At 46.2% G+C, this 19,375-nt stretch overlaps 1 long non-coding RNA gene across 1 annotated transcript in view; it reads left to right on the forward strand.

Annotated features, from left to right (window-relative positions):
• Positions 1–19,375, forward strand: part of LOC140199186 (uncharacterized) — a 56,291-nt gene that overhangs the window by 34,620 nt on the left and 2,296 nt on the right. The gene's annotated exons all lie outside the window — the stretch shown is intronic.

The raw sequence follows: 19,375 nt of genomic DNA on the forward strand, positions 1-19,375 counted from the left end.
TCTTCAACCTCATTCTTACCAGGTAGACAATTGGACAACTAAATCTGTACCACGTAGAGAGAAAAGTTCTTCAAAGAGGGCGAAATTAAGGATGACAGAAAGGAGAGAGATTAATTGTCCTAACCTCCTTGTGGTGCTAGTTTTGTTTAGTTTTTATTATTTACAGTACAGTCCATGTCCCACAGTGCTTGACCCTTCCAGCAATAACAAAAATTCCTCCTTCTATATCCATCATGATTTTCAATTCCTCTCATATTTCCTCACAGCCCCTCAGTGGCAAAAGGACAACTTCAGCTTCATCAGTCTAGAACTAAACTCCCTCATACTGAGAATCATTTTGATAACTCTCTTCTGCTGCCCTTTCTGTTAGCACACATTTCCCGAGTTTGAGTGAACATAGATCAGTAAGGCACAGGAACAGGCCCTTTGTCCCTCGATGTTGTACGGAACTATTTGAACCAACGATTAAACTCCTAACTAACCTAATCCCTTCTGCCTCCACAATGTCCATATCCCTCCATTCTCTGCACATTCATCTGCCTATCTAAGAGCCTCTATTTTATCTGCCTCCACCACCTCCCCAGACAGCACCTTCTGGGCATCCTCACTCTTGGTGTAAAAGCCTTATCCCTCTCACTTAAATGCATTTTGACATGGGGAAAGGATCCCAGCTGTCTACTGGAGCTATGAATCTTACAGATTCATACCAGGATTCCCTTCAGCCTCTGCTGCTGTAGAGAAAACATGTCTCGTTTTTCCAATCTCTCCTCATTGCACGTCCTCTAATTTAGACAGCTTCCTGTTAAACCTCTTCTGCACCTTCTCCGAATCCTCCACATCCTTCCCATAATGGGGTGACCAGAAATGAATGCATTGCTCCAGATGCAGCCTAGCCAAAGATTTATAAAGTTGTAACTTAACTTCCTGAGTCTAAAGAGGAATTAAGACCAGGTCAGATTAGAGCTGAAATGATATCTGTGATTCCAGCTGTTCTTCAGAAATGTTGACATTTCAACCCATGCCCCTTCCTCCAATAACTGGAATCATGTTTTACTTACTGTATGCGTACAGGTCCGTGACTTACTGCCTGTCACACAGCAATGAAGGTCCTCGATCTCTGGTGTTGTTCAGGGCTTCCTTCACTGTGCTACTAGCTTCTTCTACTGTCAGCCGTGCAAGTCTCGGGAAAGGACGCAGAAATATTGTCGCACTCAGATGCAGAAAGATTCTTCATTGCTGTTTCCATAACAGTTCTGTTTGACTCGTCAGGGTTGTTAGCCCTGAGCTGAACCCCTGAACCTGGAGAATCAGTGGACACCTCTTATTATGGCCTCTACCCTTTGACCTGTTTGGCATGGGTGACCCTACCAAGGGCCAAAGCATAAAGCCCTGACTGCAGGCAACATAGTTCTCTGGGTTATTGAGACACGCAAGCCTCCAAACCACGACAAGGTCCGGGTCCTCTTGGAGGACAGGTCCATCAGCTGCCACCTTTTAACCATTAGGTGGCACTGTGGAGCAGTAGGTTGAGTGCCTGAGACATAGGTTCGATCCTGACCTCGGGTGCTCTCTGTGCCTAGTTTGCATATTCTCCCTGTAACTTCATAGATTTCCTTCCAACATCCCACATGTGATGATAGGTTAACTGGGCTCTGTAACCGCCCCCCCTCCCGCCCCTGGTGTAGGTGAGTGGTGCAGGAATTGACAGGAAAGTAGTGAAACCAAAATTGATTAGTGTAGGATAAGTGTAAATCACAAATGAGAGATGCATGGTTGGTTGGTGGCAGGTACAGACTCAGTGGGCTGAATGGCCTCTATCCATGATGTATGAGTGTGGATATAGGGGCGGGCACATTGCTGTTATCACAGAACCCACAGTCCTCCACCCATCTGCATCATTTTTTTGTTTTGCTCTGCCAGTAGTTCCTGCCTGAAGATCAAGGGTAGACCTGTTGGAAAGATTCCACCACAAGACTCAAATTTTCCCTCTGCCTGTCACGGCAAGTTGTTGTTTCAGCCAGGCCCCCAGTGACTCTGCTGTGCAGGTGCTCAAGTTCCAGCCTGGGGAATGTTGCTGATAACAACACACTGAGTTCCTCCCTCACTCTGTGGTGTAAGAGGCACCACTCACTTCCAGACTAGATGGTGGTTTCTGAGTGCCCTGACCTCAGCATAACCTTGTCTGGACAAATAGGCAATAATGGAGAGGGTCTGTACTTGAGTCATCCTGTTATAGAAGTGGCAACTGCTCTGTCCAAGGCTGCAGGAAACCAGAGTTGTGAAATAGCCCAGTTTATCATGGAATCCAGCCTCCTTTCCATCTCTACGTTGCTGCCTCAGGAAGCAGCCAACATAGTCGAGTCCCCTCCCACCACATTCTGTCTTTTACCCCCTTACATTGAGTAGAAGGTTCAAAAGCTTCTGAACATATACCATGGGGCTCAGGGACAGCTTCTGTCCTGTTGTTAGAAGACTCTCAGATGGATGGTTTGTGCAATAAAGATGCACTTTTGATCCCTCAGTGGCCACTTTATTGGATACCTCCTGTACCTACAAAGTACCGCTGAGTGCATGTTCATGGTCTTCTGCAGCATCCACTTCAAGGTCCGACGTGTTGATGCCCTTCTGTACACCGCTCTGTAATGCGTGTTTGTTTGAGTTACTGTCACCTTCCAGTCAGCCTGAACCAGTCTGGCCATTCTCCTCTGACCTCTCTCATTAACAGGGCGTTTTCACCCACAGAATTGCCACTCACTCGATGTTTATCATTTCTCCCACCAGTTTGTAAACTCCAGAGGCTGTTGTCAATAGAGTTTTGTTGTCAGTGCTATCTGTGCATTGGAAATTCCACATTCAATGGTATGACTGTACCCACGTCTCTACAGCTATGAGGCAGCACCTCTAGCAGTTGTGCTACTGTCCTGTCACCTGCTCTATTTCCACACTGCATGGATTCCACCACATTAACTCCCTCACACAAATGATGAGTTGATGTGCTCTTGTAAACAGAACGATAAAAGTTTGCTGGAACGAAATTTCTGACATGGTTCTGGTACTGTTGGAGACTGTGATCTACATTTTGTTGGTGTGTTTTCAGGCTGGTGCTTTGCTATCTTGGAGCAAAACGTGTGGCCTGAAAGCCAATTAGTCTTGAGATGAGGTGTGAACCCATGATCATCTCCATTTCTCACCGATTTCACCAATGAAAGCATTGAGGATGATTGAAGTCATCAAGGCGAGCGGGTGTTCTACCAGCCTCTCGTTCGCTGCTGCCGGGTCTGCGTGGGACGGTCTCTCCCTCTCCCTTGCTGTTGAACGATGGTGCCAGAATCCTGGGTCTTGGGCAAGGTTTAATTAGTGTGGTTTGTGGATGAGACTCTGTAGTTCATGTTATGATGTGTTTCTGGTTTCTGGTTGCGCCTTTTTTGTTGCTATTTTGGGCAATTTTGAACCGGGATGGCCTGCAGATGACAAACACTGAGCTGAACTGGATATGCCTGGATCTCTTTGTGTTTCTTATGCTGTGTTTTTCACTCTTTCGTTGCCATTTGCACAATGCTTTTTTTGCGCATGGGGGGGGGTCTTGATGCTTTCTTTAATGGGGTCCATGGTTTTCTTTGTTTTGTGGCTGTCTGAGGAGAAGACGAATGTCAGGGTTGTATCCATACTTTGATGATAAATGGACTTTGAATCTTTGAGGTACAGAAGCCTGAAGTCCCACAGCACCAGATTCAAGAACAGTTATTTCCCTTAAACCATTTGGTACTTGAACTAAGCAGTGCTGCTCTAGGCATTACAACTTAGCAACAGTATGACCACTTTGCTCTAAAATAAACATTTTCTGTTGCAATTGTTTTTATTGTAAAAATTGTGCTTTTCTTTATGTTTTCTTGTGAATGCTGCTTATATGATGCTATATGCCGGTGATGGGGCCGCAGCTAAGTTTTTCATTACACTTGTGCTTTTGATAGTAAACTCCACTTGGACTCCATGACACTGGATTGCCAAATGGACACACTGGAGAAGGAAATCTACTGGCCAGCCTTTTCAGGGGTCCAGTCCCACCAAATTCAGGGGCGACCTGGGATGGACAATAAGTGTCTGAGGCACCCATATCTCAGAGCCTGCTGTCTTGCCTACTGAGTTGTAGTGGTAACCTCCCAGAGGTCATGATATCCTATGGCTCCTAACTGTGCATTCTTAGAGTAAACCAGTCCATTTACTAGAAATGGGGACTGTCCTACCAGCCTTGAGTCTTCAATAAGCATAAAAGATTGCAGATTGAGATCTGAAGGAATATCAATAACGTCTTACAAACCCCCTAAACATCCGGGAACTGTCCAGTATGACTGCAGGTGAACAAAAACAACTGCAACTTTTTCAAGGTCTCTATAGGCCCACTTAATAAATTATTTAAAATAATAAGATTCTGACTACAAATGGGGATTTCCAGTTGCAGCCCTTTGTCAATCAACTGATTGGGATGGTTCTGCAAGTATTGTTTATCTCAGCACAATGTACCCATTGACCTAGGGTCTGCAGTTATGGTCAGTCTGCAATGCACTGGGGAGTTTTCTCATCTCTGTGAGGCCAGATTGAACCTGTCCTGGGAATCCGGGCACGGTGCGTGACTGAATCACTGCAGCTGCATGATAACTGGCTGAAGTCCTCCACCTTCAGGCCACAAATAGCTCAGCCAAGACAAAGAATAACACGGCTGAGCAAAGCTATTATGCTCTGCGAGAAACATAACATTATAGCATCAGCAAAAACATCATAACATCTGCACGAGAACAGATGTGTCTCATGACTTGAGGCTTTTTCTTTGGGAGGGTTTTCAATAGATAGAAACCTGATTGGCTATACAGGAAGAGAAAATATCACAGAGGCCAGCCTTCCCTGTTTTTGAGACAGGTTATTCTATTGTGGCTTTGACTCTCTCACGCAACACACCATTGTTTCAAATCGCAATGGCTGCTCTATCTCTTGCTTCACTCCTCTTCCCTTCTCCTTCCAGTCTCACAAAGGGCTCACTCTGGTGACCAACCATGGGCAGTACAGGGCTGGCTGTCCAGCACACCTGGGTCAGCTTACTTTGAACCAAACCCCCTAACGTCATAAACTCCTCAGAACCTAGGCTCACACCACTGATAGATATCAAAGGACTGGGCTGGGCATGGCTCCAGCCAATCCATAACAAGGGGCTATCTTGGGGATGGACAGACATACAGATCCCTTGGTGTCCCTGACTGGGCTCTGGGTGGGCAGTTCTCCTCCCGGCAACACAGCCCAGAATCGACACCTATGCCCTTGGATTCAAACGTGTATACCAATGCTGCATTTGTGGGTTTATCACACAGAAATGCAGATCTAACCTGCACTTGGGGACAGAATGCATATCCCCTGATCAAGGTGGGCCTGGTGAAATTATGGGGACATCAGAGTTTTCCCCTCCAGTGCTTCCTTTCACAAAGGATACTTTATTCCTAACGGTTGTCCAATACAGAGCTTAGAGAGATAGAGCACAGAACCAGACCCTTCAGCCCATTAAGTCCATGCTGGGCATCAACCACACTAATCCTGCACTAACCCCACTGTATTCTCAACACATTCCCATTAAACACCCACCTACACACTAGGGGCAATCTATGCTGTCCAATTAACTCACCCATCATACCTTTGGGGTACGGGTGGAAAACAGGGCACCCAGGGGAGCCCACATAGTCAGAGTGAACAGAATTGTTTTAATATCGTCAGTGAAAAGCTTATTCTGCATACTGCTCATACAAGACCACCATTACACAGTGCACTGGGGTAGGCAGCACAAGGTAAACAACGTCAAGAGTAACAGCTGCAGAGAAAGTGCTGTGCAGGTAAATTATAAAGTGCAAGGCTGTAACAAGATAGATTGCGAAGCTCAAAGTTCACTTCATCATACTAGGGAATCATTCAGTAGTCTTAAAAGAGCAGGGTCGAATCTGTCCTTGAGCCTGGTTTCTGCCTGATGGGAGGGGTAGACTAGAAAGGCCAGGGTGGGAGGGGGTCTTTGATTATGCTGGCTGTTTTACCGAGGCAGTGGGGAGTTAGACAGAGTCCGTAGGGGGCTGGATTAGGATTGACGATTGCGGATAAGGAGTTCAGGAATGAACCTGTTCCATTCGTTCCTTGAGGGTGCCATGCCGGAGTGTCCAGTGGTGGGGAGGGTGAAGGGTGATATTTTCCATAGAGCCCCTGCAGTGATCGCACACGGCTCCAGTGCGTCCACCAGCACGTGGTCCTCACCGTAGAGTTGGCAGCATTGTGACGTGGGTGGCTCCATGAACTGGGAGACCAGATTCTGGGCAGACTGGAGAGCGTCTCTCATTGAACTGACGAACTTCCAGCGGAAATCAGGCCTTGCCTCAGTGCGTGTCGCTGGGACCATCCTATAGAGCAGGGACTCCTGTGTTCCAGGGTGTCTAAGGGCTTAATATAAGAGGAGTGCCTGAAGTCTCTGGACCTGTACTCAGTGAGGGTCAGAAGGTTGAGGGGGTTATCTGATTGCGGCCTGCTGAATACTGGATTGAGTGAACGTGACAAGGACACTCTTCTTAGTAGGAGGGCACAGCTTCAAAATATTTATTGGTTTAGTGACACAGTGCAGTTCATGGTTCATCCAGCCCTTCAAACTACACCGTCCCAGCAACCACCAACGCACACGATTTACCCTAACCTAATTGTGGGACAATTTACAATGACCAATTAACTTACCCAGTGCACCTTTGGACTGTGGGAGGAAACCGGAGCTCCCGGGGAAAACCCACACATTCCATGGGGAAGGACATAAAGGCTCCTCACAGGACAATGCCAGAATTGAACCCTGAACTCTGGAACACCCCGGGTTACAACAGCATCGCGTTAACCATGGCGCTCTACTACAGGGATGTTCCTTTAGAACAGCGATGAGAAGTTTCCTCAGCCAGCGTGTGCTAAATCTGTGGACTTCATTGCCACAGGGGTTCTGGAGAGGCCAAATCATTTGATGTGCTTAAGGCAGTAATTGATAGGTGCTTGACTGGTAAGGGACAGGTGAGAGAATGGGATTAAGAAACTATCTTATCTAGGCTTGAATGTTGGAGCATATTTCATGGTGAGAATGGCCTGATTCTTAATGTCTTGGTTACCCATCAGCTCCAACAAAGATTCTGCATCCTTTCTCGAAAGTTCCCAGCAAACACACAGGCCTCAAGGTGGTGGGCAGCACTCGCCTTTGAAACCACTGACTGATTAAACTGGTCAAAGTTGATTGTCTGCAGTGATGTGTCTATGAGGCACAGGCAGAGCAACACAGCCCAGCTAAACGGAATCCTGCAAGGCAACAGGGCCAAACCCATCCTTTACACCAGAGACAGGTAGAGCCTCAGCATTTGGTGTTTGTGTACCTTGGTCTATGAGTTTGAGCCACCGCACGCAAGATTGTCCCCTCTCTCACTTTCTCTCTCTCTCTCTCTCTCTGGGGATTTGTATACGGCATCACCAGGGACAGGGCCCATTCTGGACCTCCAGATGAATAGGGAAATGGTATGGGTGAATGCTGTGATGCATGACCTACGGCAACAATGAGTATGTCTCCTTCCTGATGTCTCAGCTTTCTCCCTGCAAATGAAAGGGCTTGCCGCTCCCACATTCCCAGTTTCTGCTCCCTCTCAGCTATTCACAGACATCCCACCCTGCAAAAACTCATTTCAGGGAGGTAGCACCCCCGCCTCCCACAACTCCATATCCCCCCAACCCCGGTCGACCTCCAAGGGTGTATGTAATACCTTGTTTAGTGATTTTGTTTAATCTGTAAACCAAGTTGGGTATATGCAGAAAATGTGACATTAAAATATGTGCTTATATTATCATGTTTATTCTATTACAACGTTAAGCAAGTCTACAGGGAGTTTGGCCTCATCACGTAGGACATCAATAGAGTAGCTCCTTAGCAGCTAGCCAGCTAGTTTAAATAACGTTAGCTACGCTAATGAACAAATGTCACCTGTTAAACTCACCTCAACCTGTCTTTTACATTTTCACCCACCATGGGCAATAGAAAAGTCACTGTAGCAAACAGTGCAGTGAGCAACACTGTCATTACTTTTGAGGTCGACTGTAAAGCCCGCCCACAGAGAAAACTGATAGGTCTATTTAGCATGAAGGGAGATCAATCAGGATGCTCGCTCTTGCTCTCCCTCTCAAAAAAATTGATTTCCGGGATATTGTATATAATTTCCGGGCATTAGGGAGCTGCTATCGATACGCGGGAGACTCCTGGAGCTTCTGGGAGAGGTGGGATGTCCATATTCACTGCAGACTGCCCCAGCTCTTTTTCCCACAGCACCTTCAGGCAAATAGATGTTTACACAGAAGTGAACAGTCAGTTGGACCAACTGCAAAGAACAAGGCCCCTTCTCTGTAACTGACACCAGTCTGAAGCCGACTGTCTATGACTGATGAACCATTAACTCTGCTTCTCTCTTTGCTGATGCTGCCTGACCTGCTGAATGTTTTCAGTCAGAGTCATAAACCAATACAGCATGGATACAGACTCCTCAGCCAAGCACTCCCTGCGACCACGGTGCCTGTAAACACATATGGAAAGGCCACACGGATTTGGTGTTCAAAATAATGGGTGATTTATCAAAAAAACTGGTGTGTACCAGGAGACAAGTCAAAGCTGATCTACCTGTGCATGAATTTGGTACAAATTTTACATTCTCAGCTGATGAGGGTGTTGGCCTGAAAGAATGACAATCAGTGAACAGGAATGGAGGAGGACATTTTTTGAGACTGTCCTTGCAGCTTCCATCTTGTGAACTGTTTGAACTGATTTCTTGTTCTGGGATAATTTAATCAGAGCAATTGAATGTGGACACAAGGAGTTTTCTGCTAATGACCTGCTAAACCTGAGACCATTCTCAGAGAAATAACAATTTATTATATAAAGTGGCAGGCTTGCAGGAGGAGCAATCTGTGATCTTATTAGGCTCACTGTCTGGGTCACCTAGTTTGACTGATTTGAATCAGTCAGAGTTGAAAAGAACAAAAGGCACGAGGCTGAGTGCAAAGGCCACAACACAATATTGGTTGTAGCCCTGGACCAGAGCCAATAAGGTGATGGCCCAAGTTTATCTGGTGACCTCAAGTCAAATGAGATGGAAATGCTACATTTGAACGGATAAGGTGTGCTTAAAAAGTAAGGACCCTCGAGTGCAAGGGAATGACAACTCTCCAGCGACCAACCATCGCGGATATGGATGACCCCCATGGCAGACACGTGGAGATTAGACTGGGAGTATAAGAAACAGCTTTCCTGGGTGATACCTTTTCTCTTCATTGACTGTTTATAGAGGGTCCGTGAAACCTCATGGGTGTGCACAGAGGTAGCTAGTTTGTGAACCCAGATGCTTTTTAGTTGAGACAATAAAAGTATTTATCAGTGGATACAGATTCTCTCTGTGCCTGACTGACCGTTATTACTAAGGGGTAATCCTTGTAACAAGATTACCAGTAAAACTACATTTTCATATCAGAATGGTGGCTACAGGAAGACTTAGTTATGTAACTGGCCAGGTCCTGATTTCAGAATAAAATGATTGTCCACAGTTCTAACAATGAATCCAATTTTCTATTACAACATTGGGTGCATACAATAATTTACCCAGTGAAATTCCTGAAACTTGGGTGTCGGCACTGTGCCATTCCATGCCTCTACATTGTCAGTGATTACTATTACCACATTAGCATAATCCATAACCATATTGATTAGTTATTAGCCCTGCAACAGTATCCACCCAGCTTGTCACAATGGGGGGGCATTGGGAGCAAGGGTGGACCCAAATGCAAGACACATCTTGTGAGGTTAATTAAATTGAGTTTATTGTTTGATACCAGGACAGCAAAGCAGAAACAGGAAATAGCAAACTGGACAAGGACTCAGGACTACGACTAGGCTGGGACCAAGGGTCTGGGCTTGGACTCAGAATCGGCTCCCAGAACTAGAGGAGACATGGAGAGGCTAGGGTATGGACTCCGAGCCAGAGACTGGGCAAGGACCCAGTACCTGGGTCTTGCCTCGGACTCAGACCCCAGAACCAGGCAAGGACATGACATGGGCTAGGGAGAGGAGGAACATGGGAACACAGAGCCTCGGTCTCGGGGAGCAGGTACATGGAACCATGGACACATACACAGAACACAGAGTCGGGACCCCTCCTTGGGTACAGGACATAGGGCTGGGACTCACACACAGAACAGAGAGCTGGGACCCCTCCTTGGGTACAGGACATAGGGCCAGGACTCATGACCCTCCGCGGGGCAATGGCAAGATGGCCTGACTTACCCTGCAGAGGTGAGGACAAGACAAGACCAACACGAAAGAACACCAGACAGTACCTATCTAGCTCCGGCGATAGTACTAGACCGAAGTGCAGGCGGAGGCTGCAGACGAGGGCTAGAGGCGAGAGGGGCAGAGAAGGGATTCAGACAGGGGGGTAAGACAGGAATCACAGACCCCCAGGGCCAGGACTTGACTTGGAACTTGGAACAGTAGACAGCGGTTCTTGATTCCCTCTGGCGGGTTACCTGATGGACCCACCTCGGTGAGGAAACTTTGCAGGCTCGCTTTGGCGAGGTAACTGGACAGGGTTGCTCTGGTGAGGAAGGGCGAATTACCGGCACTCGCTTCGGCAGAGACTAGGCTTGCTCTGGCCAGATGACATCGGCACACTGTACCTTTGGTGACTTTGCAGACGCTTTCGTCCTGAACAGCTGAAAGCCAGAGACTATAAACTAGAGGTTCAACCGACAGTAAATTGCCTCTAATCGCCAAGGCCGAGGGACACGGGAAAACTGGGAACCAAAGGGAAACAGGGAGTCAATGGTCCGGATTGTAACATAAACAAAGTAAATTTAAAGAGACCCTGATCCGGACCATGACACAGCTAGCCCATATACCCCCATTGTCTATCAGACTGCCTGCTAAATGACACTACTGTACCTGTCTCAGGTACCTCTTCTGGCAGCTCATTCCACATCCTCACCACCCTTTGCATAAAAAAGTTGCTTCTCAGGTCCTTTTACAATCTTTCCCTTCTTGCCCTAAACCTATGCCCTGGGGATCAGAGCGTTCCGCGTTCCTCTCCCTATTGTCTATGTCTCTCCCTGTAAAGACTGAGCCGGGGAATTTCTCCTGACAACTCAGGCCCTCAAGGATGTTCTGTTCTGATTCTCATGCATGACTGAGACTGTTAAACCCCCTTACAATGATGCAGACAGAGGAAGGTACAGGAATCTTGGTATCTTCCACTCTCTTTCAGAAAGACGAGCAGTTCCTGTCACTTCAACCATGACTAACAGCGCTTCTCAAATAGTTACTAATTTCCAACATAAGTGTTAAAATTAAAGTTTCTCCCCCTGAAAAAGACAACGTTTAACCAGCTTAGAGAATGGCAATTAACCTCTCATTAATCAGTGAGGGGCAGAACAGGAGAATTGGTTCAGGTTCAGGGTTGAATTTCTTCTTAGAGAAAAATCAGTCAGTGTAGTTAAAGATTGTCAGTGCCAAGAGAGCAGCCCCTTGTGGACTTTTGCAGGAGTTTGCGTTGTTTTGTCTCATTCCAAAGGAAACCGTTTGACTCCCCCAGTGCTTGAGGCGTCTTTTCCTATTTTGAAGATGATTCCACCTGCTCCTTATAAAATGACACAGCACAGAAAGTGGACCTTCAGCCCTCTGAGTGTTGACTATCAAACCCCATTTAAATGAATCCCATTTTACTCTCCACACATTCCCATCAGCTCCCCCAGATTCTACCGCTCAGCTACGGACTGGGGGGTGTTTACAGTGATCAGTTAACCTAGCAACCTGCACGTCTTTGGGATATTGGAGGAAGCTCGGGCCGAGGGCGACTGTACAAGCTCCACACAGAAAGGACCAGAGGCCAGGATTGAAGCTGGGCCCTGGAGCCATGAGACAGTGGGTCAGTCAGATATTTCTTCTTGTGCTTCCCCAGGTGTCAGGAATTATATCATCCTATACGGGTGGCAGGGTGGAGCTAAGTCTCTACCAAAGGAGGTGTAAAGCGCTCCTGGGGCAAGGTGTAGCCCTTGCTTAGACTCCCACTGATCAGGGTCACGTGAAACCACAGGAGCTGCTGGTGGATGGCCGGTGCACGTCACAAGTCCCAGTTTTATGACCACAGACACCAGGCAGAGAACCTTTGTAGAGTATTGATGGCTGGGGTCACCGGTCTTGTAAAGACACTGCCCAGAAGGTGACAATGACAAATCACTTCTGTGGTTTTGCCAAGAATAATCATGGTTATGGAAAGACCATAGTTGCCTACGTCATAGGACAGGGCACATAGCAAACGTACTATAAGAGAGCAAGGTCTCTGAATGGAATTTGGGTGTACTGGGTCAGTTCAGGGCCCATCAAGTGGACCAGCTTAGAGGGTGTAAGATAACTGAATTTCAAGCTGTAAACTTCTCACTCACAGCTCTTAAAACTTTTCCTTTATCACCACTGTTTTTCTCTGCCTGACCCACTGAGTATTCCTATCATCTGGTTTAATTTCATATTTCCATATTTGCAGTTTTTAGATTTTCATTTTCCATTGTATTCTTTTCCACTTGTGTTCTGGGAACTTCAGCCCTGAAGAGCTCTTCTCCACTCTCTGGCAAGATTACTATTTGCGCCACCCTATCTTGGAAATCCCCTTTGCCCTGCCCGTACTTCCAGTCAACTTCTCTGCAGCTTTAAATGGCGTTATTTATAAAATTCATTTTTCCCACTTCTGCTTCAGCCTGAAACTCAGTGTTTCTCTCTCCCCACAGATGCTGTGTGGCCTGATAAATTTTCCAGCATTTTCTGCTTTGCTTCAGATTTCCAGCAGCTGCAACTTTTACCTTAACCTCACATTTTTCATTGCCTGTTGAGGTGGCAGATGTTGCCCCAGTGTAGGAGGATACTGCCTCGACTGAAGGACTTTCGGGAAGGGGAGAGAGACTGAATAGTTGGGCCTGGAGAGGAGGATCTGAGGGGAACCTGAATGAGATATATGAGATTATGAGAAGTCTAAATCTTTTTTTCCCTCGGTATCAAAAAGAAGAGCTTTAAGGTGAGAGGAAGAAAACTGAAGGGATCTGAGGGAGACAATTTTATATGGATTGGTTCATTTCTGCCAGAGGAGTGGTGGTGGAATCAGATACAATCAATACATTTCGGGGGCATTTAGACAGACATTTTAAAAAAAAGGTAGTCCTAATGTGGACAAATGGGAATAGTGTAGATTGACAAAAAGGTTGCCATGGGTGTGATGGGCAGAACGGCCTTCTCTGGTGTTAAATAACTCTGATAGGTTATCCTCTTCTAAAGTCATCTGGAGTTTTTCCTCAAAGCAACTGTCAGGCTTTTGAACCAGAGGGGTAAATGTCACTCAACTTCACTCACCTCATCACTGAACTGCTCCCACAACCTATGGACTCATTTTCAAGGACTCTCCATCTCATGGTTTCCATATTTATTGATAATTTATTTATCATTATTATTATTCTTTGTTTTTTTTTTCCTTTTGCATTTGCACCAATGTTTTTTCCCCATTGGTTCTTTGCCCGTCTTGTGTGGAGATTTTCATTGATTCTATTGTGTTTCTATATATTTACTGTGAATGCCCACAGGAAAATTAATCTCAGGGTAGTACATGGTGATGTATATACACTTTGATAAGAAGTTTACTTTGAACTTTGAAAATCTGTAGCTCCTGTAGTTCTGATACAAAACCCCAAAGTGCTAGAGCCATTTCAAAGGCCAGGAGGTAATATGCAGAAAAGTGAAGGGTTTACTTTTCAAATTATGATGTTCAATTGGAATCCACACAGGATTACACGAGGTCGGTGGAAGTGACACCAGGATTCTTACAGAATTTTATGGATTTGGTTCCTTTGGAGAACTCCTGATTAAGGGCAGAGGTAAATGTAAAATCAAAACAATGGCAGACACTGGCAATTGAGAGGAAACAGAAAATGTTGGAAATATCAGTGGGTCAGGCAGCATCTGCGGTAAGAGAACTAGATTTAATGTTTCGTGTTCAGCACACTCCCCCCACCCCCCAAATCACAACTGGGAATCAGATATAAAACTGGTTTAAATTGTTGATAAGGTGGAGGGAGGGATAGACAGACAGGAGAAAGGGAATATTTGTGATAGGTTGGGGCAGGTGGAAATGTTACGAGTCGGGTCCTTGTGTTCACACCGCAGGAGGGAGGAGCCCCACATTTTTACCAAGAAGGGAAGGGGCCCGGCCATGGGCAGCCTGGCTCTGCTGCCATCATCCTGGTCACAATATGGGTGCAGTGCATCATAAGTTTTCAGCAATCTGCATCGTCAATGACTGGGTGTGGTAAAACTTCACTGGTGGATAGGGAACCAGTAACAATGTACCAGAGGAGATGGTCTCAGTGTAAAGGGTCTACCACTGAGGACCAGGAACAGAAGATTCTGGTGAATCTTTGGTTCAGATGCTAAGTATACTAAAGGCAGATACTTATGGAATTAAGGGATGTGGGTGTCAATGCAAGAAAGTGGTGTTATGGTAGAAAATTAGCCGTGACCTCATTGAATGATGAAGCAGGACCAAGGGGCTAAATGGCCTACTCTCATGCCAGGATGAGGCCACCCTTGGGTGGAGAGGCAACACCTTATATTCTGTCTGGGTCCTCTCTAACCTGATGGCATGAATATCCATTTCTTCTCCCAGTGAACAGGTTTTCTCCTACCCCCCTTCTCTATTACCTACTCTGACCTTTCACCTCTCCTGCCTATTACCTCCTCCTCAGTCCCCTCCTCCTATGGCACCCCCGTCCTCTCCCTTCAGATTCTTTTTTTCCCAGCCCTTGACTTTTCCCACCCACCTGGCTTCACCTCTCACCTTCCAGCTAGCCTCCTCCTTCCCCCACCCCACCTTTTTATGCTGGCATGCCCCTTCCTTCTCAGTCCTGAAGAAGGATCTCGGCCGGAAATGTCAACTCTTTACTATTTTCCACAGATGCTGCCCGACTTGCTGACTTCCCCCAGCATTTTGAGTGTTGTTTTCTAATTTGCCATTTTATTTTCATTCCTTTCCTGTACGAATCTCTTTGGAAATTAGGTTGACAAACTTATATATATATATATATATATACACACACACATACACGCACTCTAAAGGAAAAAGAAAACTCAGGCGTGTGATGAACTTTGATGAGTTAACATCATGTATTGAACGGCCATTACCGAGAGAACGGGGCTGCTCATTAGATATGGTACAATACTGACATCTAGAGGCAGGATTAGTATTTGCAGCGGCAGCTTTGTTTATTAGTACTATTCGGGAAAGCGCGATGCAGTGACACTAAGAACATAGAAATCTACAGCACGTTACAGGCCCTTCAGCCCACAATGTTGTGCTGACCATATAACCCACTCTAGAGACTGGCTGGATCTTTCCTATTTTTCTATGTACCTATTAAAAGACCCTATTGCATCTGCCTCTACCACCTTCACCGGCAGTGCATTCCACGCACCCACCAGTGTGTGTGTGAAAAACTTACCTCTGACATCCCCCTTGTACCTACTTCCAAGCACTTTAAAACTATGCCCCCTCGTGTTAGCCATTTCAGCCCTGAGAAAAAGCCTCTGGTTATCCACATGATCAATGCCTCTCATCATCTAATACACCTCTATCAGGTCACCTCTCATCCTCCATCCCTCCAAGGAAAAAAGGCCAAGTTCACTCAACCTATTTTCATAAGGTACTCCCTCCAATCCAGGCAACATCCTTCTAAATCTCCTCTGAACTGTCTCTATAGTTTCCACATCCTTCCTGTACTGAGGTGACCGGAACTGAACATAATACTCTAAGTGGGGTTTGACCAGGGTCCTATAAGGCCGTAACATTACCTCACAGCTCTTGAACGCAATCCCATGGTGATGAAGGCCAACACACCATACGCCTTCTTAACAACACTGTCAACCTGCACAGCAGCCTTGAGTGTCCTATAGCCACTGACCTGAAGATCTCTGAGATTAGTTTTAAGTTAATATTGCATATCACTGTGAATAAATCTCCCAACTTTGTGTTATTTGAAAATATTATTGTGAAAATGCACAAAATCCAAGTTAACGTATGTCATATAAAAACCAGAGAACTCAGGAACAGAAAGGCAACTTGAAGTTTTTTCCAGTTACATCCATTTTATTTCTGTGCAGGACTAGCCGAACTACCATCGAGGTTCAGCATGGAAAGGGTGAGCAGTTTCAAATTCTTGGGTGTCACCATCTCTGGGAATCAATCCTGGGCCCACCATATTGATGCATTTGCAAAGGCAGCAGTAAGATTTCGTTAGAAGTTTGGGGAGACTTGGTACGTCACCAAAGCGACTCGCTAACTTCTACAGATGAGCTGTGAAGAGCAGTCCAACTGGTTGTTCCATCACTGTCTGGTACAGATCGGAAAAGGCTGCAGGAAGTTGTAAATTCCATCCTGGGCACCAGACCCCCCTCCCCCCATCAAGGTGGCACAGGAGCATGAGGACACACACCCGATGATTCAGGAACAACTTCCTCCCCTCTGTCATCAGATTTCCGAATGAACAATGAACCCATGAACAGAAATTGTGTAACCAGGACCATCACTGGAATTTCAAGCAATGTCCTTCTGTCCTTTCACTCCGCTGCTTTGACTGATTCATTCAAACCACTTCACCCTTGCAGAGAAATGCCCAGTTCTCTTTTCACAGCCACAGTATGACTGGCTGAGTGCATCCAGTATCTCCAGCTTCCATTCTTTGATCTAATGCGTGTTTTGTAGCTCCGGTAGAGGTGGCCATCGAGAATGTCAGTACATGAGTTACTGGGAAAGTTTGGGCAGATCATGTCATTGTTCTTTGGAGCACAGGGGACTGAGGGATGACATGGTAAAGGTAGGAGTGGCATAGATAGGGTATGGTCATAGTCTTTCTCCCCCAGAGAAAGGCAATCAAGAACTAGATGGCATGGATTTAATTTTGTTGGGGGGGGGGGAGAGGAAGAGAATTAATAGGAACCCAAGAGGTAACTTTTTCACACAGAGGGTGGTCCATAGGGAACGAGCTGCCAGAGGCAGTGGTTGAGGTAGGTGTAATAACATTTAAAAGACATTTGGACAAGTACATGGATAGAAAAGACTCAGAGACATATGGACCAAATACGGACGTGGGACCAGCTTAGACGAGCATCTTGGTTGGTGTGGACAAGTTGGATTGAAAGACCTATTCCCATGCTCCGACTATAAACACCATCTTGTACCAACCAAGTTTATGGGAAAATAGAAACCCCAAAGCTTTGGGTAATAAATTAAAATAGCAGCACGTAACCGCCAGGGAAGTGAGTCATTACCACAGAAGAGCTGGCAATCGTCATGGGCATAAATATTGTCCGAGAAGTCTCAGTGCTAAACATGTCCCAGGGACAAGTAGTGGCTGCTCATACAATAAGTAGTCATAGAACATGGAATAGAACAGCACAGTACAGGCCCTTCGGCCCACAATGTTGTGCCAACCCTCAAACCCTGCCTCCCGTATAAGCCCCCACCTTAAATTCCTCCATATACCTGTCTAGTAGTCTCTTAAACTTCAGGAGTGTATCTGCCTCCACCACTGACTCAGGCAGTGCATTCCACACACCAACCACTCTCTGAGTAAAAAACCTTCCTCTAATATCCCCCTTGAACTCCCCACCCCTTACCTTAAAGCCATGTCCTCTTGTATTGAGCAGTGGTGCCCTGGGGAAGAGGCGCTGGCTATCCACTCTACCTATTCCTCTTAATATCTTGTATACCTCTATCATGTCTCCTCTCATCCTCCTTCTCTCCAAAGGGTAAAGCCCTAGTTCCCTTAATCTCTGATCATAATGCATACTCCCTAAAGCAGGCAGCATACTGGTAAATCTCCTCTGTACCCTTTCCAATGCTTCCACATCCTTCCTATAGTGAGGCAACCAGAACTGGACACAGTACTCCAAGTGTGGCCTAACCAGAGTTTTATAGAGCTGCATCATTACATCGCGACTCTTAAACTCTATCCCTCGACTTATGAAAATTAACACCCCATAAACTTTCTTAATTACCCTATACACCTGTGAGGCAACTCTCAGGGATCTGTGGACGTGTACCCCCAGATCCCTCTGCTCCTCCACACTACCAAGTATCCTGCCATTTACTTTGTACTCTGCCTTGGAGTTTGTCCTTCCAAAGTGTACCACCTCACACTTCTCCAGGTTGAACTCCATCTGCCATTTCTCAGCCCACTTCTGCATCCTATCAATGTCTCTCTGCAATCTTTGACAATCCTCTACACTATCTACAACACCACCAACCTTTGTGTCTTCTGCAAACTTGCCAACCCACCCCTCTACCCCCACATCCAGGTCATTAATAAAAATCATGAAAAGTGGAGGTCCCAGAACAGATCCTTGTGAGACACCACTAGTCACAATCCTCCAATCTGAATGTACTCCCTCCACCACGACCTTCTGCCTTCTGCAGGCAAGCCAATTCTGAATCCACCTGGATCCCATGCCTTCTGACTTTCTGAATAAGCCTACCGTGTGGAACCTTGTCAAATGCCTTACTAAAATCCATAAAGATCACATCCACTGCACTACCCTCATCTATATGCCTGGTCACCTCCTCAAAGAACTCTATCAGGCATGTTAGACATGATCTGCCCTTCACAAAGCCATGCTGACTGTCCCTGATCAGACCATGATTCTCTAAATGCCCAGAAATCCTATCTCTAAGAATCTTTTCCAACAGCTTTCCCACCACAGACGTAAGGCTCACTGGTCTATAATTACCCGGACTATCCCTACTACCTTTTTTGAACAAGGAGACAACATTCGCCTCCCTCCAATCCTCCGGTACCATTCCCGTGGACAACAAGGACATAAAGATTCTAGCCAGGGGCTCAGCAATCTCTTCTCTCGCCTTATGGAGCAGCCTGGGGAATATTCCGTCAGGCCCTGGGGACTTAACCGTCCTAATGTATTTTAACAACTCCAACACCTCCTCTCCCATAATATCAGCATGCTCCAGAACATCAACCTCACTCATATTGTGCTCACCATCATCAAGTTCCCTCTCATTGGTGAATACCGAAGAGAAGTATTCATTGAGGACCTCGCTCACTTCCACAGCCTCCAGGCACATCTTCCCACCTTTATCTCTAATCGGTCCTACCTTCACTCCTGTCATCCTTTTTTTCTTCACATAATTGAAAAATGCCTTGGGGTTTTCCTTTACCCTACTCGCCAAGGCCTTCTCATGCCCCCTTCTTGCTC

The sequence above is a fragment of the Mobula birostris genome, chromosome 6, assembly GCF_030028105.1.
Source record: "Mobula birostris isolate sMobBir1 chromosome 6, sMobBir1.hap1, whole genome shotgun sequence".
In the NCBI taxonomy this organism is placed as follows: domain Eukaryota; kingdom Metazoa; phylum Chordata; class Chondrichthyes; order Myliobatiformes; family Myliobatidae; genus Mobula; species Mobula birostris.